General features: G+C 38.5%; 15 non-coding genes and 12 pseudogenes across 15 annotated transcripts; all 27 read left to right on the top strand.

Annotated features, from left to right (window-relative positions):
• Positions 1 to 12,808: 12,808 nt before the first annotated feature.
• LOC146044367 (5S ribosomal RNA) lies at positions 12,809 to 12,927 on the top strand (annotated as a pseudogene).
• A 345-nt stretch (positions 12,928 to 13,272) lies between these two features.
• On the top strand, positions 13,273 to 13,391 carry LOC146044330 (5S ribosomal RNA). Its single transcript, XR_014464869.1, has one exon. It is a non-coding gene; the product is annotated as a 5S ribosomal RNA (ribosomal RNA).
• Positions 13,392 to 13,736: 345 nt separating this feature from the next.
• LOC146043334 (5S ribosomal RNA) lies at positions 13,737 to 13,855 on the top strand. Its single transcript, XR_014464328.1, has one exon. It is a non-coding gene; the product is annotated as a 5S ribosomal RNA (ribosomal RNA).
• Positions 13,856 to 14,199: 344 nt separating this feature from the next.
• Positions 14,200 to 14,318, top strand: LOC146043627 (5S ribosomal RNA). The gene has a single exon (XR_014464618.1). It is a non-coding gene; the product is annotated as a 5S ribosomal RNA (ribosomal RNA).
• A 344-nt stretch (positions 14,319 to 14,662) lies between these two features.
• LOC146043785 (5S ribosomal RNA) lies at positions 14,663 to 14,781 on the top strand (annotated as a pseudogene).
• A 345-nt stretch (positions 14,782 to 15,126) lies between these two features.
• Positions 15,127 to 15,245, top strand: LOC146043809 (5S ribosomal RNA; annotated as a pseudogene).
• Positions 15,246 to 15,590: 345 nt separating this feature from the next.
• On the top strand, positions 15,591 to 15,709 carry LOC146043199 (5S ribosomal RNA). The gene has a single exon (XR_014464193.1). It is a non-coding gene; the product is annotated as a 5S ribosomal RNA (ribosomal RNA).
• Positions 15,710 to 16,055: 346 nt separating this feature from the next.
• LOC146044318 (5S ribosomal RNA) lies at positions 16,056 to 16,174 on the top strand. Its single transcript, XR_014464867.1, has one exon. It is a non-coding gene; the product is annotated as a 5S ribosomal RNA (ribosomal RNA).
• A 345-nt stretch (positions 16,175 to 16,519) lies between these two features.
• Positions 16,520 to 16,638, top strand: LOC146043738 (5S ribosomal RNA). The gene has a single exon (XR_014464729.1). It is a non-coding gene; the product is annotated as a 5S ribosomal RNA (ribosomal RNA).
• A 345-nt stretch (positions 16,639 to 16,983) lies between these two features.
• LOC146043912 (5S ribosomal RNA) lies at positions 16,984 to 17,102 on the top strand (annotated as a pseudogene).
• A 345-nt stretch (positions 17,103 to 17,447) lies between these two features.
• LOC146043784 (5S ribosomal RNA) lies at positions 17,448 to 17,566 on the top strand (annotated as a pseudogene).
• Positions 17,567 to 17,911: 345 nt separating this feature from the next.
• LOC146044612 (5S ribosomal RNA) lies at positions 17,912 to 18,030 on the top strand. The gene has a single exon (XR_014465049.1). It is a non-coding gene; the product is annotated as a 5S ribosomal RNA (ribosomal RNA).
• A 345-nt stretch (positions 18,031 to 18,375) lies between these two features.
• LOC146043283 (5S ribosomal RNA) lies at positions 18,376 to 18,494 on the top strand. Its single transcript, XR_014464276.1, has one exon. It is a non-coding gene; the product is annotated as a 5S ribosomal RNA (ribosomal RNA).
• A 345-nt stretch (positions 18,495 to 18,839) lies between these two features.
• Positions 18,840 to 18,958, top strand: LOC146044009 (5S ribosomal RNA; annotated as a pseudogene).
• A 345-nt stretch (positions 18,959 to 19,303) lies between these two features.
• On the top strand, positions 19,304 to 19,422 carry LOC146043282 (5S ribosomal RNA). Its single transcript, XR_014464275.1, has one exon. It is a non-coding gene; the product is annotated as a 5S ribosomal RNA (ribosomal RNA).
• A 345-nt stretch (positions 19,423 to 19,767) lies between these two features.
• On the top strand, positions 19,768 to 19,886 carry LOC146043534 (5S ribosomal RNA). Its single transcript, XR_014464526.1, has one exon. It is a non-coding gene; the product is annotated as a 5S ribosomal RNA (ribosomal RNA).
• A 345-nt stretch (positions 19,887 to 20,231) lies between these two features.
• On the top strand, positions 20,232 to 20,350 carry LOC146043834 (5S ribosomal RNA; annotated as a pseudogene).
• A 345-nt stretch (positions 20,351 to 20,695) lies between these two features.
• On the top strand, positions 20,696 to 20,814 carry LOC146043303 (5S ribosomal RNA). The gene has a single exon (XR_014464296.1). It is a non-coding gene; the product is annotated as a 5S ribosomal RNA (ribosomal RNA).
• A 345-nt stretch (positions 20,815 to 21,159) lies between these two features.
• LOC146043297 (5S ribosomal RNA) lies at positions 21,160 to 21,278 on the top strand. Its single transcript, XR_014464291.1, has one exon. It is a non-coding gene; the product is annotated as a 5S ribosomal RNA (ribosomal RNA).
• A 345-nt stretch (positions 21,279 to 21,623) lies between these two features.
• On the top strand, positions 21,624 to 21,742 carry LOC146043198 (5S ribosomal RNA). Its single transcript, XR_014464192.1, has one exon. It is a non-coding gene; the product is annotated as a 5S ribosomal RNA (ribosomal RNA).
• A 345-nt stretch (positions 21,743 to 22,087) lies between these two features.
• On the top strand, positions 22,088 to 22,206 carry LOC146044245 (5S ribosomal RNA; annotated as a pseudogene).
• A 345-nt stretch (positions 22,207 to 22,551) lies between these two features.
• Positions 22,552 to 22,670, top strand: LOC146043911 (5S ribosomal RNA; annotated as a pseudogene).
• Positions 22,671 to 23,015: 345 nt separating this feature from the next.
• LOC146043715 (5S ribosomal RNA) lies at positions 23,016 to 23,134 on the top strand. The gene has a single exon (XR_014464706.1). It is a non-coding gene; the product is annotated as a 5S ribosomal RNA (ribosomal RNA).
• Positions 23,135 to 23,479: 345 nt separating this feature from the next.
• LOC146043910 (5S ribosomal RNA) lies at positions 23,480 to 23,598 on the top strand (annotated as a pseudogene).
• A 345-nt stretch (positions 23,599 to 23,943) lies between these two features.
• On the top strand, positions 23,944 to 24,062 carry LOC146043908 (5S ribosomal RNA; annotated as a pseudogene).
• A 345-nt stretch (positions 24,063 to 24,407) lies between these two features.
• LOC146044007 (5S ribosomal RNA) lies at positions 24,408 to 24,526 on the top strand (annotated as a pseudogene).
• Positions 24,527 to 24,871: 345 nt separating this feature from the next.
• Positions 24,872 to 24,990, top strand: LOC146043281 (5S ribosomal RNA). The gene has a single exon (XR_014464274.1). It is a non-coding gene; the product is annotated as a 5S ribosomal RNA (ribosomal RNA).
• Positions 24,991 to 25,019: the final 29 nt, after the last annotated feature.

Genomic DNA, 25,019 nt, shown 5'->3' with positions numbered 1-25,019 from the left:
GGACCATCATGCAATAGTCTTCAACCAGCAAGACAATTGGTCAAGAATGTAGTCAACATTTTTCTATTTTACAACTTTTGCTGGGACCATCATGCAATAGTCTTCAACCAGCAAGACAATTGGTCAAGAATGCTCTTGTTATCAACTATCTGTGGCTGTTTCTGCACGTGTTCAATTAAACTAGGGTTAGGAAGGACCTATGTAAGTTATGGAGAGCAAATAAAGCAATTATGCAAATTAGTTTAGAATTGAGATAATCTCATTGGTTGATGCAATTGTCATTCAAAATAAGCCATTCTGATTGGTTTATGTACTGTCAGTCAACAGTTTTCTATTTTACAACTTTTGCTGGGACCATCATGCAATAGTCTTCAACCAGCAAGACAATTGGTCAAGAATGCCCTTGTTATCAACTATCTGTGGCTAGTTTTGCAGGTGTTCAATTAGACTTGGATGAGGAAGGACCTCAGTAAGTTATGAAGAGCAAATTAAGTACTTATGCAAATTAGTTCATAATTGAGACCATCTGATTGGGTGATGCAACTGTCATTCAAAATAAGCCATTCTGATTGGTTTATGTACTGTCAGTCAACAGTTTTCTATTTTACAACTTTTGCTGTGACCATCATGCAATAGTCTTCAACCAGCAAGACAATTGGTCAAGAATGCCCTTGTTATCAACTATCTGTGGCTAGTTTTGCAGGTGTTCAAGTAGACTTGGATGAGGAAGGACCTCAGTAAGTTATGAAGAGCAAATTAAGTACTTATGCAAATTAGTTCATAATTGAGACCATCTGATTGGGTGATGCAACTGTCATTCAAAATAAGCCATTCTGATTGGTTTATGTACTGTCAGTCAACAGTTTTCTATTTTACAACTTTTGCTGGGACCATCATGCAATAGTCTTCAACCAGCAAGACAATTGGTCAAGAATGCCCTTGTTATCAACTATCTGTGGCTAGTTTTGCAGGTGTTCAAGTAGACTTGGATGAGGAAGGACCTCAGTAAGTTATGAAGAGCAAATTAAGTACTTATGCAAATTAGATCAGAATTGAGACCATCTGATTGGGTGATGCAACTGTCATTCAAAATAAGCCATTCTGATTGGTTTATGTACTGACAGTCAACAGTTTTCTATTTTACAACTTTTGCTGGGACCATCATACAATAGTCTTCAACCTGCAAGACAATTGGTCAAGAATGCTCTTGTTATCAACTATTTGTAGCTGGTTCTGCAGATGTTCAATTAAACTAGGGTTAGGAAGGACCTCAGTAAGTTATGGAGAGCAAATAAAGCCCTTATGCAAATTAGTTTAGAATTGAGACCATCTCATTGGCTGATGCAATTGTCATTCAAAATAAGCCATTCTGATTGGTTTATGTACTGTCAGTCAACCGTTTTCTTTTTTACAACTTTTGCTGGGACCATCATGCAATAGTCTTCAACCAGCAAGACAATTGGTCAAGAATGTAGTCAACATTTTTCTATTTTACAACTTTTGCTGGGACCATCATGCAATAGTCTTCAACCAGCAAGACAATTGGTCAAGAATGCTCTTGTTATCAACTATCTGTGGCTGTTTCTGCAGGTGTTCAATTAAACTAGGGTTAGGAAGGACCTATGTAAGTTATGGAGAGGAAATAAAGCAATTATGCAAATTAGTTTAGAATTGAGATAATCTGATTGGTTGATGCAATTGTCATTCAAAATAAGCCATTCTGATTGGTTCATGTACTGTCAGTTAACAGTTTTCTATTTTACAACTTTTGCTGGGACCATAATGCAATAGTCTTCAACCAGCAAGACAATTTTTTTTTTTTTTATAAAACCATCAGGTTTAAAAGCAATCGCTTAAATAGTCTACCCTTTAGACTATCTCTCACGTGACTTTCTGAGCGATAAACTTTTCTCCTTCATCAACTGGTTTTATTTTTCTTTTTTGAAATGAAAAAAAAAGAAACTTACAAAGAACCAATAAAAAAACACCACAATATCATATCCCCTCTCCCCTAAACTATACAAATTTTACAACATGCATCCATTTCTTTACTTTCCACACTCCCTCTGCATCCATACCACCTCCACCTTCTTTATCAAACAAATAACATGTATACAATTTCCCCAACACCATCCTAATACAATCATTCACACTTTTATCTTCTTTCTTATACACATACATATTCCTATTATCCCACAATACTTCCATTACACAACACATTAATAGCCACATCACTCTTTCTTTTATTTTCCCATTTACTCCCAAACCAAACATTGCCAACCTCCATGAAATCCCATTTACACCACACAATTCTCTACATAATCCACTCATACCCTTCCATACTTTTTTAGCAAAACCACATCCCCACATTACATGCAATACTGTCTCATTTATTCCACATTCTTCTCTCGGGCATATTTCTATTCTTGTTAAATCTCTCTTTTTAAGTACCATTCTTACAGGCAAGACACCATGCATAACTTTCCAAACCACATCTTTTTGTTTATTTGACATCCCATTCATTTCCATTTTCTTCCACACCACTTCTGTTTCTTTCAATCTCAAATATTCAATATTGCATACAGTTTCTCTGTCTTTCAAAATCTTTATTATTTTCTTCCTCCCCATAAAATCTTCCATACTCATACTTAACAAATCATTCTTCCTAATAAATCACTCCACAAACACATACCATTCTGGGCAACTGAAGGCCATTGGCACACTCAAAGACCTCTTCATCCATCCAATCCCACACAACATCCATCCACCCAGGTATTTTGTCATACATGAGGTTTTTGAACTCCCCTTTAACAATCTCGCCACAATTGCCACATAATTCACTCCTATAAATCTATCAAAATTTGGAAAATTTCCCCCTCCTTTAATCCTAGATTTAACCACATTCTCACGTCTCAACCACTCCATTTTACTACCCCACAGAAAAACAAAACATTTCCTTACAATTTTTCTAAAAACACCATTTGGGGGGGGGGGGGGGAAACACACATGCAACATACAATATTATAGGAAGAATCACACTCTTCACAACTAGTACTTTCCCTGTCATTGATAGATTTCTTAATTTCTAGAAATCCAATTTCTTCATAATCTTCCTATTACATTCATTCCAACTATCATTACCTTTTAAGTTATCATCGAAAATTAAACCCAACACCTTTATCCCCCCTGCCACTCTTGTAATCTCATTCACTTCCACATTAATTTTACCAAACACTCTATAATTACTTTTATCCCAATTAATTTTAAAGCCTGATGCATTACAAAAAAACCCCACTAATAATCTTGTCCTGTTTAAGGCTGCTTGGTTTTGACACAATACTACCACATCATCCATGTACCCCATTACTTTAGCACTCTTACCACCACTCCCAGGTATAAGTACTCCTCTCACAACCTTATCACACCTAATCATTTGTAACAGTGGCTCCATTACACAAATAAACAACACAGGGGACACAGGACACCCCTGCCTTACACCTGATTTAACCATGATCTCCTCACTCACATTCCCATTCACCAATATACGACTCGATGCCAAAACATACAAACTTCTTACTCTTTCTACAAACCCAGCAGGAAACCCCATTTTTAACAAAACTCTGAACATAAACTCATGTGCAACTTTATCAAAGGCTTTTTCAAAATCAAGACTCAAAACCACACAACGCTAGCGGACCTATATGACAACAACCAACTAATGTCATTTGAACAGTTTAAGAGTAAATTCAAGCTGAGTAATGCTGAGTTTTACAAGTATTTACAGATCAGACATTGGTTAAATTCAGAGGTCTTCCAAAGAAAAGAACTAGTCTCTCTTCCAGCAGATTGTTTGGCTCACATAGTAGGGGTGAAAAAGGAAAAGGGGATTTCTTTTTGGTATAACTATCTGTTAGACCGAGAAGTGGAGGTGAACTCCAAAACCAAATGGCAACTTAGATGGGAGAGGGAGTTACATCTTACATGGGATATCGCACAATGGGATCAACTTTTTCACATGGTTAACAAGATGTCTAACTCAGTAATGTATATCGAAAGATTCTATTTTATCTATTACGACACATATTATACCCCAGTGAAGTTACATTCTTTTTTTCCTGAACAGCCAGATGTATGCTGGAGATGTGGGGAAAGGGCTGATACGAGACATATCTTTTGGGCCTGTCAGAAAGTAGCAGTCCTTTGGGCTGAGATAAAGCAGGAGTTGTTGCAAGGGTTGGGCCTGGAGATTCAGTTGAATGCACAGGCAATACTCTTGCATATATTACCGACGAGCCTAACCGGTTCGAAGAGATATATTGTGAATCAAATAATATCAGCGGGTATTACTTCCATTGCCCAGTATTGGAAACGAGAACAGGTTCCAACCTTACAGATAGTAACAGAGAAAATTGAATCCTGTTTTAGATGGGAAACACTGGGGAAAAAAGCTCAAAATAAAGCAGTAAAGCTGTGGCTAGACTGGGACATATACAGAAGAACCTTTCTTGGTTCCCTTTGTCACCCTGAATCAATACAGGGGTAAAGGATACAGAAGGTGTTAAAAGTGCGGGAGAGTCGTGTAGTGGGGGTTAACTGGCGGCCCGACGGTTCTCGTTTCTAATGCTATATGTAATGTTTAAGACTATTAATCATGAGAGATCTTTCCAAATGTATGTATGTATGTATTGTCTTATTTGTGTTCTTAAATGACTGTACTTGTAAAGGCACTTGTTGACATATTGTGACATTGGATATATGGAAATACCCAGGAATGTCAACTTAGTAGCCAGGTGGGACTGTGAGATTGGTATTATGTGCCCCGAAAGGGACGTTTGTATGTATATTTTACTACTTTGCAAAATAAAAATCTTAAAAAAAAAAAAAAAAAAAAAAAAAACCACACAACCTTGTTTCCTATCTTTACAATCTCTCAAGTGTATCCCTTAATAAAATCAAATTATCACTAATTTTACGTTCCGGTACAGCACATACTTGGTCTTCATTCACAATTTTTCCTATTACACTTCTCATTCGATTCGCCAACATTTTTGAATATATTTTGTAATCTGAATTTAACAAAGTTATAGGCATCCAGTTGCCCAGATCTCTTCTATCATTCTTTTTATATATTAAAACTACAACACCCTTACCCATAGACTTGCCAATTATACCATTTATCCACATAAACTGGCATACTTCCACTAAATCACTTCCCAACATATCCCAACACATACAATATAACTCTACTGGCAATCCATCTTGCCCAGGAGTTTTGTTTTTTCTTGCATTCATAACCACCATTTTTACTTCTTCCGCACCAATATCTTCCATCAAAACACTTTTATCTTCCTGACTCACTTCATTCTGTAATACACTTAAAACTTCATCTCCCATATCACTTTCAATACTTTTCCTTCCATACAATTCTTTGTAAAACTTAACTACTTCTTCCGTTAATTTACCACCACTAACATCCATTCCTTCTCCATTCCTTAATACATTCATATCATTTTTCCTTTTACATATTTTCCTGAAAAAAAACCTTGTACATTTCTCATTTTTCTCTTGATGCTCAACTTTCGCTCTAAAAATGATTTTCTTCCCCCTATTCTCCAAATAGTTGTTTAACACACACCTTTCTTTCACAATCTCTTCACTCATGTCAAATCCTAGATCTCTCATTTTGTAAAGATACCTCATTCTTACACATAATGCCTCATACCTCATTCTTTCCTTCCTTACTTTTTTGATTCCCCATTTTCTGAAAAAACACCTCATCCTAACTTTCAGCCACTCCCACCATACTAATATATTCTCAAAGTCATTTTTTCTCCTCTTCCATATTGAATACATCTTAACCAAATCATCCCTTACTTTACAGTCTTCTAGCAAACGAACATTTAATTTCCATATACCTCTACCATATACATTGTTTACATTCCCTTGGACTTCACATATAATGCATTCGTGATCTGAAAAAGGCATTCTTACCTGCTCTCCATTCATACATGATATACCTTTGGATATGAAAATATAGTCAATTCTGGAAGTTATGCCTCCTCTATCAGCAATATACGTTGGTGGAGGTGGCTTCCCCATACACACCGCAGCTGCATCTATAAAGGAAAAATCCGTAATAATCTGATTTAATATATTCCCGGTTATATCAACACTCCTAGTACTTCCATATCCTTTCCCACTTTTCCCAATTATACAATTGAAATCCCCCATTAACATAAGGGGTGTTCTTCCAGGAAGGAATAACCTTATCTTATCAAACAATTTCTTTCTTTCTAATTTACAAGCAGGAGCATATATACACATGATCCTAAACCTCCACCCTCTAAGACTAAAAGTCCCAACAATACACCTCCCTTCTTCCACCACAAAAAAATCCTCCCCTATAATATCCCTATTATTTATTACAATACCCACCCCATCATTTTTATTTAAACAAGACCCAGACCAAAAACTATCCCCTTTGTCCCATTCTTCTTTTTTAATGGGCTCTGAAATCCCACATTCCTGTACACAAATTATATCAGCTTTTAAGTTTTTTAATATTTCAAAAACCGCAGCACGCCTGGGTCTGCTTGTTATCAGCCTGACATTTAATGTTGCAACTTTTACACTAATGTTGCTTGTAATATTAGGCATAGGTAGATTTAGAAGTCCCATAAATAATTTCAAGGTAGTTGGTTACAAAAACACAACTTAAATCAGCATCATCCAATTTCATCATAGTTCTCCTTCCCAGTCAAACGTGCGATTGACTGTTTGGATGCCCCAAAAATATTAGAAGATTCAGTGGAAGATGGGGAACTGGCATTGTCTTCGGAACTTAAGGTAGTATCCATACCATCTGGTTCAATTGCTGAGGGACTGTATTTAACCCTTTCAATTCTGGCTTTTTTAACAGCAATACCATCAGGAGTTGCTTTCCTCAGTTTTATAGACTCCTCATCAGACAATATGGTATCAGCACTTTGAATATCCTCTGAATCTAAATTTTGACTTTCAGCTGAGCTTTCATCACTCTCTGTAACGAGTTGACTAGCCTCAGCTGCAAAGACTTTCAACTGCTCCTCACTGTGGTCAGTTGCAGTATCAGCAGTTTGCATTGCCTTAACTGGCTGTTGTGGATCTGGTGTAGCCTGTGCCTCCACCTCCATCTGTACTCCATTTTGCACAACAAGCACCGGGGCTATACATGTCTTTTTAGCCTCTGTTGTGCGAGTATCCTTAGCCATTTGGCATGCTGCCTCTCTGGCTTCTCTTTCAGCTTGCTCAGCTAATCTTCGAGCACCTTGCTCTTTTCGAGCTTTGGTGAATTCTGAGCATGTTTTGAAAGAATGTCCAGGTTCCCCGCAGAGGTCGCATTTGCGTTCCTCTGGGCACCGGTTTGCTTCATGCCCCTCTTTTCTGCAGTTTCTACAGGTTCTCCCTTTCTCACACTCTTCCCTTGTGTGGCCATATTCAAAACATTTTCTGCAGAATCTGGGTTGGGTGGGGTAATATAGGAAGCACCTGTTGCCTCCAATTGTGAAATTTGCAGGGGGATGCATTACCCCACCTGGACATCTATCATCCCTCCTTAGATTACACCAAAATTTTCTTTTGCCATTAAAGATACCCATACTGTTTTTCAAAAATTCCCCTCCTCTCACAGAACTGCAATACCTTGCAAGGAAAGCAAGTAACAAATCATAGTTCATAAACGGATTGTAAGTATGTACTGTGATTGGGACTTCTTGTGCAGTAAATAGGGGAAACATTTCTATCCCCTCCATTTTAGGGTCCATATATTTCTCTTTTAACATTTCATAAACTTTGTAACTGTCTTTCCCATCAAAAAAACTGACATCATACATGCCCTGGTTAGGAAAATCTTGGATACAAAAAATTGTACTTAGCTCCACCAAAACTTCCCTCACGAGATGATAAAGTCCACAGTCTTTCCTCCTTTCTTGCACGATAAAACGGATTGAATTCTTCAGTCCAGGTGTTCCAGCCATGATGCTTCAAAATTCCTGCGGTGTTGATACCTCCTCAGCGTAGTAGATCCCACAAAAAAGTTTCCCAACCTCACAACCTCAGGCCCAGACCTCAGCCCGGGCCAATAGGCTGCAAAGCCCAGACAATTGGTCAAGAAAGCTCTTGTTATCAACTATATGTGGCTGGTTCTGCAGGTGTTCAATTAAACTAGGGTTAGGAAGGACCTTAGTAAGTTATGGAGAGCAAATAAAGCCATTATGCAAATTAGTTCAGAATTGAGATCATCTGATTGGTTGATGCAATTGTCATTCGAAATAAGCCATTCTGATTGGTTTATGTACTGTCAGTCAACAGTTTTCTATTTTACAACTTTTGCTGGGACCATCATGCAATAGTCTTCAACCAGCAAGACAATTGGTCAAGAATGCTCTTGTTATCAACTATCTGTGGCTGGTTCTGCAGGTGTTCAATTAAACTAGGGTTAGGAAGGACCTTAGTAAGTTATGGAGAGCAAATAAAGCCATTATGCAAATTAGTTCAGAATTGAGATTATCTGATTGGTTGATGCAATTGTCATTCAAAATAAGCCATTCTGATTGGTTTATGTACTGTCAGTCAACAGTTTTCTATTTTACAACTTTTGCTGGGACCATCATGCAATAGTCTTCAACCAGCAAGACAATTGGTCAAGAATGCTCTTGTTATCAACTATCTGTGGCTGGTTCTGCAGGTGTTCAATTAAACTAGGGTTAGGAAGGACCTCAGTAAGTTATGGAGAGCAAATAAAGCCATTATGCAAATTAGTTTAGAATTGAGATCATCTGATTGGTTAATGCAATTGTCATTCAAAATAAGCCATTCTGATTGGTTCATGTACTGTCAGTCAACAGCTTTCTATTTTACAACTTTTGCTGGGACCATCATGCAATAGTCTTCAACCAGCAAGACAATTGGTCAAGAATGTTCTTGTTATCAACTATCTGTGGCTGGTTCTGCAGGTGTTCAATTAGACTAGGGTGAGGAAGGACGTCAGTAAGTTATGGAGAGGAAATAAAGCCGTTATGCAAATTAGTTTAGAATTGAGATCATCTGATTGGTTGATGCAATTGTCATTCAAAATAAGCCATTCTGATTGGTTTATGTACTGTCAGTAAACAGTTTTCTATTTTACAACTTTTGCTGGGACCATCATGCAATAGTCTTCAATCAGTAAGACAATTGGTCAAGAATGCCCTTGTTATCAACTATCTGTGGATGGTTTTGCAGGTGTTCAGTTAGACTTGGATGAGGAAGGACCTCAGTAAGTTATGAAGAGCAAATTAAGTACTTATGCAAATTAGTTCAGAATTGAGACCATCTGATTGGGTCATGCAACTGTCATTCAAAATAAGCCATTCTGATTGGTTCATGTACTGTCAGTCAACAGTTTTCTATTTTACAACTTTTGCTGGTACCATCATGCAATAGTCTTCAACCAGCAAGACAATTGGTCAAGAATGCTCTTGCTATCAACTATCTGTGGCTGGTTCTGCAGGTGTTCAATTAAACTAGGGTTAGTAAGGACCTCAGTAAGTTATGGAGAGCAAATAAAGACATTATGCAAATTAGTTTAGAATTGAGATCATCTGATTGGTTGATGCAATTGTCATTCAAAATAAGCCATTCTGATTGGTTCATGTACTGTCAGTCAACAGTTTTCTATTTTACAACTTTTGCTGGGACCATCATGCAATAGTCTTCAACCAGCAAGACAATTGGTCAAGAATGTTCTTGTTATCAACTATCTGTGGCTGGTTCTGCAGGTGTTCAATTAGACTAGGGTGAGGAAGGACGTCAGTAAGTTACAGAGAGGAAAGAAGTACTTATGCAAATTAGTTCAGAATTGAGACCATCTGATTGGGTGATGCAACTGTCATTCAAAATAAGCCATTCTGAATGGTTTATGTACTGTAAATCAACAGTTTTCTATTTTACAACTTTTGCTGGGACCATCATGCAATAGTCTTCAACCAGCAAGACAATTGGTCAAGAATGTAGTCAACATTTTTCTATTTTACAACTTTTGCTGGCACCATCACGCAATAGCCTTCAACCAGCAAGACAATTGGTCAAGAATGTTCTTGTTATCAACTATTTGTGGCTGGTTCTGCAGGTGTTCAATTAGACTAGGGTGAGGAAGGATGTCAGTAAGTTACAGAGAGGAAATAAGTACTTATGCAAATTAGTTCAGAATTGAGACCATCTGATTGGGTGATGCAACTGTCATTCAAAATAAGCCATTCTGATTGGTTTATGTACTGTCAGTCAACAGTTTTCTATTTTACAACTTTTGCTGGGACCATCATGCAATAGTCTTCAACCAGCAAGACAATTGGTCAAGAATGCCCTTGTTATCAACTATCTGTGGCTAGTTTTGCAGGTGTTCAATTAGACTTGGATGATGAAGGACCTCAGTAAGTTATGAAGAGCAAATTAAGTACTTATGCAAATTAGTTCAGAATTGAGACCATCTGATTGGGTGATGCAACTGTCATTCAAAATAAGCCATTCTGATTGGCTTATGTACTGTCAGTCAACAGTTTTCTATTTTACAACTTTTGCTGAGACCATCATGCAATAGTCTTCAACCAGCAAGACAATTGGTCAAGAATGCTCATGTTATCAAATTTCTGTGGCTGGTTATGCTGGTGTTCAATTAAACTAGGGTTAGGAAGGACCTCAGCAAGTTATGGAGAGCAAATAAAGCCCTTATGCAAATTAGTTTAGAATTGAGACCATCTGATTGGTTGATGCAATTGTCATTCAAAATAAGCCATTCTGATTGGTTTATGTACTGTCAGTCAACAGTTTTCTATTTTACAACTTTTGCTGGGACCATCATGCAATAGTCTTCAACCAGCAAGACAATTGGTCAAGAATGCCTTTGTTATCAACTATCTGTGGCTAGTTTTGCAGGTGTTCAATTAGACTTGGATGAGGAAGGACCTCAGTAAGTTATGAAGAGCAAATTAAGTACTTATGCAAATTAGTTCAGAATTGAGACCATCTGATTGGGTGATGCAATTGTCATTCAAAATAAGCCATTCTGATTGGCTTATGTACTGTCAGTCAACAGTTTTCTATTTTACAACTTTTGCTGAGACCATCATGCAATAGTCTTCAACCAGCAAGACCATTGGTCAAGAATGCTCATGTTATCAAATTTCTGTGGCTGGTTATGCTGGTGTTCAATTAAACTAGGGTTAGGAAGGACCTCAGCAAGTTATGGAGAGCAAATAAAGCCCTTATGCAAATTAGTTTAGAATTGAGACCATCTGATTGGTTGATGCAATTGTCATTCAAAATAAGCCATTCTGATTGGTTTATGTACTGTCAGTCAACAGTTTTCTATTTTACAACTTTTGCTGGGACCATCATGCAATAGTCTTCAACCAGCAAGACAATTGGTCAAGAATGCCCTTGTTATCAACTATCTGTGGCTAGTTTTGCAGGTGTTCAATTAGACTTGGATGAGGAAGGACCTCAGTAAGTTATGAAGAGCAAATTAAGTACTTATGCAAATTAGTTCAGAATTGAGACCATCTGATTGGGTGATGCAATTGTCATTCAAAATAAGCCATTCTGATTGGCTTATGTACTGTCAGTCAACAGTTTTCTATTTTACAACTTTTGCTGAGACCATCATGCAATAGTCTTCAACCAGCAAGACAATTGGTCAAGAATGCTCATGTTATCAAATTTCTGTGGCTGGTTATGCTGGTGTTCAATTAAACTAGGGTTAGGAAGGACCTCAGCAAGTTATGGAGAGCAAATAAAGCCCTTATGCAAATTAGTTTAGAATTGAGACCATCTGATTGGTTGATGCAATTGTCATTCAAAATAAGCCATTCTGATTGGTTTATGTACTGTCAGTCAACAGTTTTCTATTTTACAACTTTTGCTGGGACCATCATGCAATAGCCTTCAACCAGCAAGACAATTGGTCAAGAATGCCATTGTTATCAACTATCTGTGGCTAGTTTTGCAGGTGCTCAATTAGACTTGGATGAGGTAGGACCTCAGTAAGTTATGAAGAGCAAATTAAGTACTTGTGCAATTTAGTTCAGAATTGATACCATCTGATTGGGTGATGCAACTGTCATTCAAAATAAGTCATTCTGATTGGTTTATGTACTGTCAGTCAAAGTTTTCTATTTTACAACTTTTGCTGGGACCATCATGCAAAAGTCTTCAACCAGCAAGACAATTGGCCAAGAATGCTCTTGTTATCAACTATCTGCAGCTGGTTCTGCAGGTGTTCAATTGAACTAGGGTTAGGAAGGACCTCCGTAAGTTATGGAGAGCAAATAAAGCCATTTATTTTAGAATTGGGACCATCTGATTGGTTGATGCAATTTTCATTCAAAATAAGCCATTCTGATTGGTTTATGTACCATCAGTCAACAGTTTCGTATTTTAGAACTTTTGCTTGGACCATCATGCAATAATCTTCAACCAGCAAGACAATTGGTGAAGAATGTAATCAACATTTTTCAACTTTTGCTGGCACCATCACGCAATAGACTTCAACCAGCAAGTCAATTTTTTTTTCTACCCTTTAGACTATCCCTCACGTGACTTTCTGAGCGATAAACTTTTCTCCTTCAGCCTCTTTAGTAGTTTAATTTAAGACCCCCTGCTAATATAATGTCCTGTAGGTCTTTTTACATTACCAACACATGGTTTTTTTCAGTAAGCCAATACAGTTAGGAAACTTTTTTATTAGCTTACCTGGTGATAGAAGTAGAAGAGGGCAAAAAAGTGCCTGTATCTCACCTACAGCCATACCACATTGGATAGGCAAAATCTTGTCTGATCTTGGAAGCTAAGAAGTGTTGGGGCTGGTTAGTGCTTGGGTGGGAGACCACATGGGAACACCAGGTGCTGTAGGTTTTTTCATATTACTGGCAAATTGTTTTTATTCTCTAGCTATTTAAATTGGAAACTTTTTCTTTTTATTGCCAGTACAGACATTTGGAAGAGGTCAAACAGACACAATAGCCATCACCTAAAGACTTACCACACTGTTTAGGCCAAATTCCAACTGCTTTTGGCAGCTAAACAGTGTTGAGCCTCTTTAGTAGTTTAATTTAAGACCCCCTGCTAATATCATGTCCTGTAGGTCTTTTTACATTACCAACACATGATTTTTTTCAGTAAGCCAATACAGTTAGGAAACTTTTGTATTAGCTTACCTGGTGATAGAAGTAGAAGAGGGCAAAAAAGTGCCTGTATCTCACCTACAGCCATACCACATTGGATAGGCCCAATCTCGTCTGATCTTGGAAGCTAAGCAGTGTTGGGCCTGGTTAGTACTTGGGTGGGAGACCACATGGGAACACCAGGTGCTGTAGGTTTTTTCACATTACTGGCAAATTGTTTTTATTCTCTAGCTATTTAAATTGGAAAAATTTTCTTTATATTGCCAGCACTGACATTTGGAAGAGGTCAAACAGACACAATAGCCATCACCTAAAGACTTACCATACTGTTTAGGCCCAATTCCAACTGCATTTGGCAGCTAAACAGTGTTGAGCCTCTTTAGTAGTTTAATTTAAGACCCCCTGCTAATAACATGTCCCGTAGGTCTTTTTACATTACCAACACATGATTTTTTTCAGTAAGCCAATACAGTTAGGAAACTTTTTTATTAGCTTACCTGGTGATAGAAGTAGAAGAGGGCAAAAAAGTGCCTGTATCTCACCTACAGCCATACCACATTGGATAGGCCCAATCTCGTCTGATCTTGGAAGCTAAGCAGTGTTGGACCTGTTTAGTACTTGGGTGGGAGACCACATGGGAACACCAGGTGCTGTAGGTTTTTTCACATTACTGGCAAATTGTTTTTATTCTCTAGCTATTTAAATTGGAAACTTTTTCTTTTTATTGCCAGTACAGACATTTGGAAGAGGTCAAACAGACACAATTGCCATCACCTAAAGACTTACCACACTGTTTAGGCCCAATTCCAACTGCTTTTGGCAGCTAAACAGTGTTGAGCCTCTTTAGTAGTTTAATTTAAGACCCCCTGCTAATATCATGTCCTGTAGGTCTTTTTACATTACCAACACATGATTTTTTCAGTAAGCCAATACAGTTAGGAAACTTTTTTATTAGCTTACATGGTGATAGAAGTAGAAGAGAGCAAAAAAGTGCTTGTATCTAACCTACAGCCATTCCACATTGGATAGGCCCAATCTCTTCTGATCTTGGAAGCTAAGCAGTGATGGGCCTGGTTAGTACTTTGGTGGGAGACCACATGGGAACACCAGGTGCTGTAGGTTTTTTCACATTACTGGCAAATTGTTTTTATTCTCTAGCTATTTAAATTGGAAACTTTTTCTTTTTATTGCCAGTACAGACATTTGGAAGAGGTCAAACAGACACAATAGCCATCACCTAAAGACTTACCACACTGTTTAGGCCCAATTCCAACTGCTTTGGCAGCTAAACAGTGTTGAGCCTCTTTAGTAGTTTAATTTAAGACCCCCTGCTAATATCATGTCCTGTAGGTCTTTTTACATTACCAACACATAATTTTTTTCAGTAAGCCAATACAGTTAGGAAACTTTTTTATTAGCTTACCTGGTGATAGAAGTAGAAGAGGGCAAAAAAGTGCCTGTTTCTCACCTACAGCCATACCACATTGGATAGGCCCAATCTCGTCTGATCTTGGAAGCTAAGCAGTGTTGGGCCTGTTTAGCACTTGGGTGGGAGACCACATGGGAACACCAGGTGCTGTAGGTTTTTTCACATTACTGGCAAATTGTTTTTATTCTCTAGCTATTTAAATTGGAAACTTTTTCTTTTTATTGCCAGCACTGACATTTGGAAGAGGTCAAACAGACACAATAGCCATCACCTAAAGACTTACCATACTGTTTAGGCCCAATTCCAACTGCATTTGGCAGCTAAACAGTGTTGAGCCTCTTTAGTAGTTTAATTTAAGACCCCCTGCTAATAACATCTCCTGTAGGTCTTTTTACATTACCAACACATGATTTTTTTCAGTAAGCCAATACAGTTAGGAAACTTTTTTATTAGCTTACCTGGTGATAGAAGTAGAAGAGGGCAAAAAAGTGCCTGTATCTCACCTATAGCTAAACCACATTGGATAGGCCCAATCTCGTCTGATCTTGGAAGCTAAGCAGTGTTGGGCCTGGTTAGTACTTGCGTGGGAGACCACATGGGAACACCAGGTGCTGTAGGTTTTTTCACATTACTGGCAAATTGTTTTTATTCTCTAGCTATTTAAATTGGAAACGTTTACTTTTTATTGCCAGTACAGACATTTGGAAGAAGTCAAACAGACACAATAGCCATCACCTAAAGACTTACCACACTGTTTAGGACCAATTCCAACTGCTTTTGGCAGCTAAACAGTGTTGAGCCTCTTTAGTAGTTTAATTTAAGACCCCCTGCTAATATCATGTCCTGTAGGTCTTTTTACATTAGCAACACATAATTTTTTTCAGTAAGCCAATACAGTTAGGAAACTTTTTTATTAGCTTACCTGGTGATAGAAGTAGAAGAGGGCAAAAAAGTGCCTGTATCTCACCTACAGCCATACCACATTGGATAGGCCCAATCTCGTCTGCTCTTGGAAGCTAAGCAGTGTTGGGCCTGGTTAGTACTTGGGTGGGAGACCACATGGGAACACCAGGTGCTGTAGGTTTTTTCACATTACTGGCAAATTGTTTTTATTCTCTAGTAGGTTAAATTGGAAACTTTTTCTTTTTATTGCCAGTACAGACATTTGGAAGAGGTCAAACAGACACAATAGCCATCACCTAAAGACTTAGCACACTGTTTAGGCCCAATTTCAACTGCTTTTGGCAGCAAAACAGTGTTGAGCCTATTTAGTAGTTTAATTTAAGACCCCATGCTAATATCATGTCCTGTAGGTCTTTTTACATTACCAACACATGATTTTTTTTCAGTAAGCCAATACAGTTAGGAAACTTTTGTATTAGCTTACCTGGTGATAGTAGTAGAAGAGGGCAAAAAAGTGCCTGTATCTCACCTACAGCCATACCACATTGGATAGGCCCAATCTCGTCTGATCTTGGAAGCTAAGCAGTGTTGGGCCTGGTTAGTACTTGGGTGGGAGACCACATGGGAACACCAGGTGCTGTAGGTTTTTTCACATTACTGGCAAATTGTTTTTATTCTCTAGCTATTTAAATTGGAAACGTTTACTTTTTATTGCCAGTACAGACATTTGGAAGAAGTCAAACAGACACAATAGCCATCACCTAAAGACTTACCACACTGTTTAGGACCAATTCCAACTGCTTTTGGCAGCTAAACAGTGTTGAGCCTCTTTAGTAGTTTAATTTAAGACCCCCTGCTAATATCATGTCCTGTAGGTCTTTTTACATTATCAACACATAATTTTTTTCAGTAAGCCAATACAGTTAGGAAACTTTTTTATTAGCTTACCTGGTGATAGAAGTAGAAGAGGGCAAAAAAGTGCCTGTATCTCACCTACAGCCATACCACATTGGATAGACCCAATCTTGTCTGATCTTGTAAGTTAAGCAGTGTTGGGCCTGTTTAGTACTTGGGTGGGAGACCACATGGGAACACCAGGTGCTGTAGGTTTTTTCACATTACTGGCAAATTGTTTTTATTCTCTACCTATTTAAATTGGAAATGTTTACTTTTTATTGCCAGTACAGACATTTGGAAGAAGTCAAACAGACACAATAGCCATCACCTAAAGACTTACCACACTGTTTAGGACCAATTCCAACTGCTTTTGGAAGCTAAACAGTGTTGAGCCTCTTTAGTAGTTTAATTTAAGACCCCATGCTAATATCATGTCCTGTAGGTCTTTTTACATTACCAACACAGAATTTTTTTCAGTAAGCCAATACAGTTAGGAAACTTTTTTATTAGCTTACCTGGTGATAGAAGTAGAAGAGGGCAAAAAAGTGCCTGTATCTCACCTACAGCCATACCACATTGGATAGGCCCAATCTTGTCTGATCTTGTAAGTTAAGCAGTGTTGGGCCTGTTTAGTACTTGGGTGGGAGACCACATGGGAACACCAGGTGCTGTAGGTTTTGTCACATTACTGGCAAATTGTTTTTATACTCTAGTAGGTTAAATTGGAAACTTTTTCTTTTTATTGCCAGTACAGACATTTGGAAGAGGTCAAACAGACACAATAGCCATCACCTAAAGACTTACCACACTGTTTAGGCCCAATTCCAACTGCTTTTGGCAGCTAAACAGTGTTGAGCCTCTTTAGTAGTTTAATTTAAGACCCCCTGCTAATATCATGTCCTGTAGGTCTTTTTAAATTACCAACACATTATTTTTTTCAGTAAGCCAATACAGTTAGGAAACTTTTGTATTAGCTTACCTGGTGATAGAAGTAGAAGAGGGCAACAAAGTGCCTGTATCTTACCTACAGCCATACCACATTGGATAGGCCCAATCTCGTCTGATCTTGGAAGCTAAGCAGTGTTGGGCCTGTTTAGCACTTGGGTGGGAGACCACATGGGAACACCAGGTGCTGTAGGTTTTTTCACATTACTGGCAAATTGTTTTTATTCTCTAGCTATTTAAATTGGAAACTTTTTCTTTTTATTGCCAGTACAGACATTTGGAAGAGGTCAAACAGACACAATAGCCATCACCTAAAGACTTACCACACTGTTTAGGCCCAATTCCAACTGCTTTTGGCAGCTAAACAGTGTTGAGCCTCTTTAGTAGTTTAATTTAAGACCCCCTGCTAATATCATGTCCTGTAGGTCTTTTTACATTACCAACACATGATTTTTTTAAGTAAGCCAATACAGTTAGGAAACTTTTGTATTAGCTTACCTGGTGATAGAAGTAGAAGAGGGCAAAAAAGTGCCTGTATCTCACCTACAGCCATACCACATTGGATAGGCCCAATCTCGTCTGATCTTGGAAGCTAAGCAGTGTTGGGCCTGGTTAGTACTTGGGTGGGCGACCACATGGGAACACCAGGTGCTGTAGGTTTTTTCACATTACAGGCAAATTGTTTTTATTCTCTAGCTATTTAAATTGGAAAAAAATTCTTTTTATTGCCATCACTGACATTTGGAAGAGGTCAAACAGACACAATAGCCATCACCTAAAGACTTACCATACTGTTTAGGCCCAATTCCAACTGCATTTGGCCGCTAAACAGTGTTGAGCCTCTTTAGTAGTTTAATTTAAGACCCCCTGCTAATAACATGTCCTGTAGGTCTTTTTACATTACCAACACATGATTTTTTTCAGTAAGCCAATACAGTTAGGAAACTTTTTTATTAGCTTACATGGTGATAGAAGTAGAAGAGAGCAAAAAAGTGCCTGTATCTAACCTACAGCCATTCCACATTGGATAGGCCCAATCTCTTCTGATCTTGGAAGCTAAGCAGTGTTGGGCCTGGTTAGTACTTGGGTGGGAGACCACATGGGAACACCAGGTGCTGTAGGTTTTTTCACATTACTGGCAAATTGTTTTTATTCTCTAGCTATTTAAATTGGAAACTTTTTCTTTTTATTGCCAGTACAGACATTTGGAAGAGGTCAAACAGACACAATAGCCATCACCTAAAGACTTACCACACTGTTTAGGCCCAATTCCAACTGCTTTTGGCAGCTAAACAGTGTTGAGCCTCTTTAGTAGTTTAATTTAAGACCCCCTGCTAATATCATGTCCTGTAGGTCTTTTTACATTACCAACACATAATTTTTTTCAGTAAGCCAATATAGTTAGGAAACTTTTTTATTAGCTTACCTGGTGATAGAAGTAGAAGAGGGCAAAAAAGTGCCTGTTTCTCACCTACAGCCATACCACATTGGATAGGCCCAATCTCGTCTGATCTTGGAAGCTAAGCAGTGTTGGGCCTGTTTAGCACTTGGGTGGGAGACCACATGGGAACACCAGGTGCTGTAGGATTTTTCACATTACTGGCAAATTGTTTTTATTCTCTAGCTATTTAAATTGGAAACTTTTTCTTTTTATTGCCAGTACAGACATTTGGAAGAGGTCAAACAGACACAATAGCCATCACCTAAAGACTTACCATACTGTTTAGGCCCAATTCCAACTGCATTTGGCAGCTAAACAGTGTTGAGCCTCTTTAGTAGTTTAATTTAAGACCCCCTGCTAATAACATGTCCTGTAGGTCTTTTTACATTACCAACACATGATTTTTTTCAGTAAGCCAATACAGTTAGGAAACTTTTTTATTAGCTTACATGGTGATAGAAGTAGAAGAGAGCAAAAAAGTGCCTGTATCTCACCTACAGCCATTCCACATTGGATAGGCCCAATCTCTTCTGATCTTGGAAGCTAAGCAGTGTTGGGCCTGGTTAGTACTTGGGTGGGAGACCACATGGGAACACCAGGTGCTGTAGGTTTTTTCACATTACTGGCAAATTGTTTTTATTCTCTAGCTATTTAAATTGGAAACTTTTTCTTTTTATTGCCAGAACAGACATTTGGAAGAGGTCAAACAGACACAATTGCCATCACCTAAAGACTTACCACACTGTTTAGGCCCAATTCCAACTGCTTTTGGCAGCTAAACAGTGTTGAGCCTCTTTAGTAGTTTAATTTAAGACCCCCTGCTAATATCATGTCCTGTAGGTCTTTTTACATTACCAACACATGATTTTTTGCAGTAAGCCAATACATTTAGGAAACTTTTGTATTAGCTTACCTGGTGATAGAAGTAGAAGAGGGCAAAAAAGTGCCTGTATCTCACCTACAGCCATACCACATTGGATAGGCCCAATCTCGTCTGATCTTGGAAGCTAAGCAGTGTTGGGCCTGGTTAGTACTTGGGTAGGAGACAACATGGGAACACCAGGTGCTGTAGGTTTTTTCACATTACTGGCAAATTGTTTTTATTCTCTAGTAGGATAAATTGGAAACTTTTTCTTTTTATTGCCAGTACAGACATTTGGAAGAGGTCAAACAGACACAATAGCCATCACCTAAAGACTTACCACACTGTTTAGGACCAATTCCAACTGCTTTTGGCAGCTAAACAGTGTTGAGCCTCTTTAGTAGTTTAATTTAAGACCCCATGCTAATATCATGTCCTGTAGGTCTTTTTACATTACCAACACAGATTTTTTTTCAGTAAGCCAATACAGTTAGGAAACTTTTTTATTAGCTTACCTGGTGATAGAAGTAGAAGAGAGCAAAAAAGTGCCTGTATCTCACCTACAGCCATACCATATTGGATAGGCCCAATCTCGTCTGATCTTGGAAGCTAAGCAGTGTTGGGGCTGGTTAGTACTTGGGTGGGAGACCACATGGGAACACCAGGTGCTGTAGGTTTTTTCATATTACTGGTAAATTGTTTTTATTCTCTAGCTATTTAAATTGGAAACTTTTTCTTTTTATTGCCAGCACAGACATTTGGAAGAGGTCAAACTGACACAATAGCCATCACCTAAAGACTTACCACACTGTTTAGGCCCAATTCCAACTGCTTTTGGCAGCTAAACAGTGTTGAGCCTCTTTAGTAGTTTAATTTAAGACCCCCTGCTAATATCATGTCCTGTAGGTCTTTTTACATTACCAACACATAATTTTTTTCAGTAAGCCAATACAGTTAGGAAACTTTTTTATTAGCTTACCTGGTGATAGAAGTAGAAGAGGGCAAAAAAGTGCCTGTATGTCACCTACAGCCATACCACGTTGAATAGGCCCAATCTCGTCTGATCTTGGAAGCTAAGCAGCGTTGGACCTGTTTAGTACTTGGGTGGGAGACCACATGGGAACACCAGGTGCTGTAGGTTTTTTCACATTACTGGCAAATTGTTTTTATTCTCTAGCTATTTAAATTGGAAACTTTTTCTTTTTATTGCCAGTACAGACATTTGGAAGAGGTCAAACAGACACAATAGCCATCACCTAAAGACTTACCACACTGTTTAGGCCCAATTCCAACTGCTTTTGGCAGCTAAACAGTGTTGAGCCTCTTTAGTAGTTTAACTTAAGACCCCCTGCTAATATAATGTCCTGTAAGTCTTTTTACATTACCAACACATGATTTTTTTCAGTAAGCCAATAGAGTTAGGAAACTTTTTTATTAGCTTACCTGGTGATAGAAGTAGAAGAGGGCAAAAAAGTGCCTGTATCTCACCTACAGCTAAACCACATTGGATAGGCCCAATCTCGTCTGATCTTGGAAGCTAAGCAGTGTTGGGCCTGGTTAGTACTTGGGTGGGAGACCACATGGGAACACCAGGTGCTGTAGGTTTTTTCACATTACTGGCAAATTGTTTTTATTCTCTAGCTATTTAAATTGGAAACGTTTACTTTTTATTGCCAGTACAGACATTTGGAAGAAGTCAAACAGACACAATAGCCATCACCTAAAGACTTACCACACTGTTTAGGCCCAATTCCAACTGCTTTTGGCAGCTAAACAGTGTTGAGCCTCTTTAGTAGTTTAATTTAAGACCCCCTGCTAATATCATGTCCTGTAGGTCTTTTTACATTAGCAACACATAATTTTTTTCAGTAAGCCAATACAGTTAGGAAACTTTTTTATTAGCTTACCATGTGATAGAAGTAGAAGAGGGCAAAAAAGTGCCTGTATCTCACCTACAGCCATACCACATTGGATAGGCCCAATCTCGTCTGCTCTTGGAAGCTAAGCAGTGTTGGGCCTGGTTAGTACTTGGGTGGGAGACCACATGGGAACACCAGGTGCTGTAGGTTTTTTCACATTACTGGCAAATTGTTTTTATTCTCTAGCTATTTAAGTTGGAAACGTTTACTTTTTATTGCCAGTACAGACATTTGGAAGAAGTCAAACAGACACAATAGCCATCACCTAAAGACTTACCACACTGTTTAGGCCCAATTCCAACTGCTTTTGGCAGCTAAACAGTGTTGAGCCTCTTTAGTAGTTCAATTTAAGACCCCCTGCTAATATCATGTCCTGTAGGTCTTTTTACATTACCAACACATGATTTTTTTCAGTAAGCCAATACAGTTAGGAAACTTTTGTATTAGCTTACCTGGTGATAGTAGTAGAAGAGGGCAAAAAAGTGCCTGTATCTCACCTACAGCCATACCACATTGGATAGGCCCAATCTCGTCTGATCTTATAAGCTAAGCAGTGTTTGGCCTGGTTAGTACTTGGGTGGGAGACCACATGTGAACACCAGGTGCTGTAGGTTTTTTCACATTACTGGCAAATTGTTTTTATTCTCTACCTATTTAAATTGGAAATGTTTACTTTTTATTGCCAGTACAGACATTTGGAAGAAGTCAAACAGACACAATAGCCATCACCTAAAGACTTGCCACACTGTTTAGGACCAATTCCAACTGCTTTTGGCAGCTAAACAGTGTTGAGCCTCTTTAGTAGTTTAATTTAAGACCCCATGCTAATATCATGTCCTGTAGGTCTTTTTACATTACCAACACAGAATTTTTTTCAGTAAGCCAATACAGTTAGGAAACTTTTTTATTAGCTTACCTGGTGATAGAAGTAGAAGAGGGCAAAAAAGTGCCTGTATCTCACCTACAGCCATACCACATTGGATAGGCCCAATCTTGTCTGATCTTGTAAGTTAAGCAGTGTTGGGCCTGTTTAGTACTTGGGTGGGAGACCACATGGGAACACCAGGTGCTGTAGGTTTTTTCACATTACTGGCAAATTGTTTTTATTCTCTAGTAGGTTAAATTGGAAACTTTTTCTTTTTATTGCCAGTACAGACATTTGGAAGAGGTCAAACAGACACAATAGCCATCACCTAAAGACTTACCACACTGTTTAGGACCAATTCCAACTGCTTTTGGCAGCTAAACAGTGTTGAGCCTCTTTAGTAGTTTAATTTAAGACCCCATGCTAATATCATGTCCTGTAGGTCTTTTTACATTACCAACACATGATTTTTTTCAGTAAGCCAATACAGTTAGGAAACTTTTGTATTAGCTTACCTGGTGATAGTAGTAGAAGAGGGCAAAAAAGTGCCTGTATCTCACCTACAGCCATACCACATTGGATAGGCCCAATCTCGTCTGATCTTGGAAGCTAAGCAGTGTTTGGCCTGGTTAGTACTTGGGTGGGAGACCACATGTGAACACCAGGTGCTGTAGGTTTTTTCACATTACTGGCAAATTGTTTTTATTCTCTACCTATTTAAATTGGAAATGTTTACTTTTTATTGCCAGTACAGACATTTGGAAGAAGTCAAACAGACACAATAGCCATCACCTAAAGACTTACCACACTGTTTAGGACCAATTCCAACTGCTTTTGGCAGCTAAACAGTGTTGAGCCTCTTTAGTAGTTTAATTTAAGACCCCATGCTAATATCATGTCCTGTAGGTCTTTTTACATTACCAACACATGATTTTTTTCAGTAAGCCAATACAGTTAGGAAACTTTTTTATTAGCTTACCTGGTGATAGAAGTAGAAGAGGGCAAAAAAGTGCCTGTATCTCACCTACAGCCATACCACATTGGATAGGCCCAATCTTGTCTGATCTTGTAAGTTAAGCAGTGTTGGGCCTGTTTAGTACTTGGGTGGGAGACCACATGGGAACACCAGGTGCTGTAGGTTTTTTCACATTACTGGCAAATTGTTTTTATTCTCTACCTATTTAAATTGGAAATGTTTACTTTTTATTGCCAGTACAGACATTTGGAAGAAGTCAAACAGACACAATAGCCATCACCTAAAGACTTACCACACTGTTTAGGACCAATTCCAACTGCTTTTGGCAGCTAAACAGTGTTGAGCCTCTTTAGTAGTTTAATTTAAGACCCCATGCTAATATCATGTCCTGTAGGTCTTTTTACATTACCAACACAGAATTTTTTTCAGTAAGCCAATACAGTTAGGAAACTTTTTTATTAGCTTACCTGGTGATAGAAGTAGAAGAGGGCAAAAAAGTGCCTGTATCTCACCTACAGCCATACCACATTGGATAGGCCCAATCTTGTCTGATCTTGTAAGTTAAGCAGTGTTGGGCCTGTTTAGTACTTGGGTGGGAGACCACATGGGAACACCAGGTGCTGTAGGTTTTTTCACATTACTGGCAAATTGTTTTTATTCTCTAGTAGGTTAAATTGGAAACTTTTTATTTTTATTGCCAGTACAGACATTTGGAAGAGGTCAAACAGACACAATAGCCATCACCTAAAGACTTACCACACTGTTTAGGCCCAATTCCAACTGCTTTTGGCAGCTAAACAGTGTTGAGCCTCTTTAGTAGTTTAATTTAAGACCCCATGCTAATATCATGTCCTGTAGGTCTTTTTACATTACCAACACAGAATTTTTTTCAGTAAGCCAATACAGTTAGGAAACTTTTTTATTAGCTTACCTGGTGATAGAAGTAGAAGAGGGCAAAAAAGTGCCTGTATCTCACCTACAGCCATACCACATTGGATAGGCCCAATCTCGTCTGATCTTGGAAGCTAAGCAGTGTTGGGCCTGTTTAGCACTTGGGTGGGAGACCACATGGGAACACCAGGTGCTGTAGGATTTTTCACATTACTGGCAAATTGTTTTTATTCTCTAGCTATTTAAATTGGAAACTTTTTCTTTTTATTGCCAGCACAGACATTTGGAAGAGGTCAAACTGACACAATAGCCATCACCTAAAGACTTACCACACTGTTTAGGCCCAATTCCAACTGCATTTGGCAGCTAAACAGTGTTGAGCCTCTTTAGTAGTTTAATTTAAGACCCCCTGCAAATAACATGTCCTGTAGGTCTTTTTACATTACCAACACATGATTTTTTTCAGTAAGCCAATACAGTTAGGAAACTTTTTTATTAGCTTACATGGTGATAGAAGTAGAAGAGAGCAAAAAAGTGCCTGTATCTAACCTACAGCCATTCCACATTGGATAGGCCCAATCTCTTCTGATCTTGGAAGCTAAGCAGTGTTGGGCCTGGTTAGTACTTGGGTGGGAGACCACATGGGAACACCAGGTGCTGTAGGTTTTTTCACATTACTGGCAAATTGTTTTTAT

This window comes from Crinia signifera, chromosome 19, assembly GCF_055691185.1.
Source record: "Crinia signifera chromosome 19, ASM5569118v1, whole genome shotgun sequence".
In the NCBI taxonomy this organism is placed as follows: Eukaryota; Metazoa; Chordata; class Amphibia; order Anura; family Myobatrachidae; genus Crinia; species Crinia signifera.
Note: the sequence above shows the minus strand (reverse complement) of the source record. Positions and strands in the feature narration are given on the sequence as shown.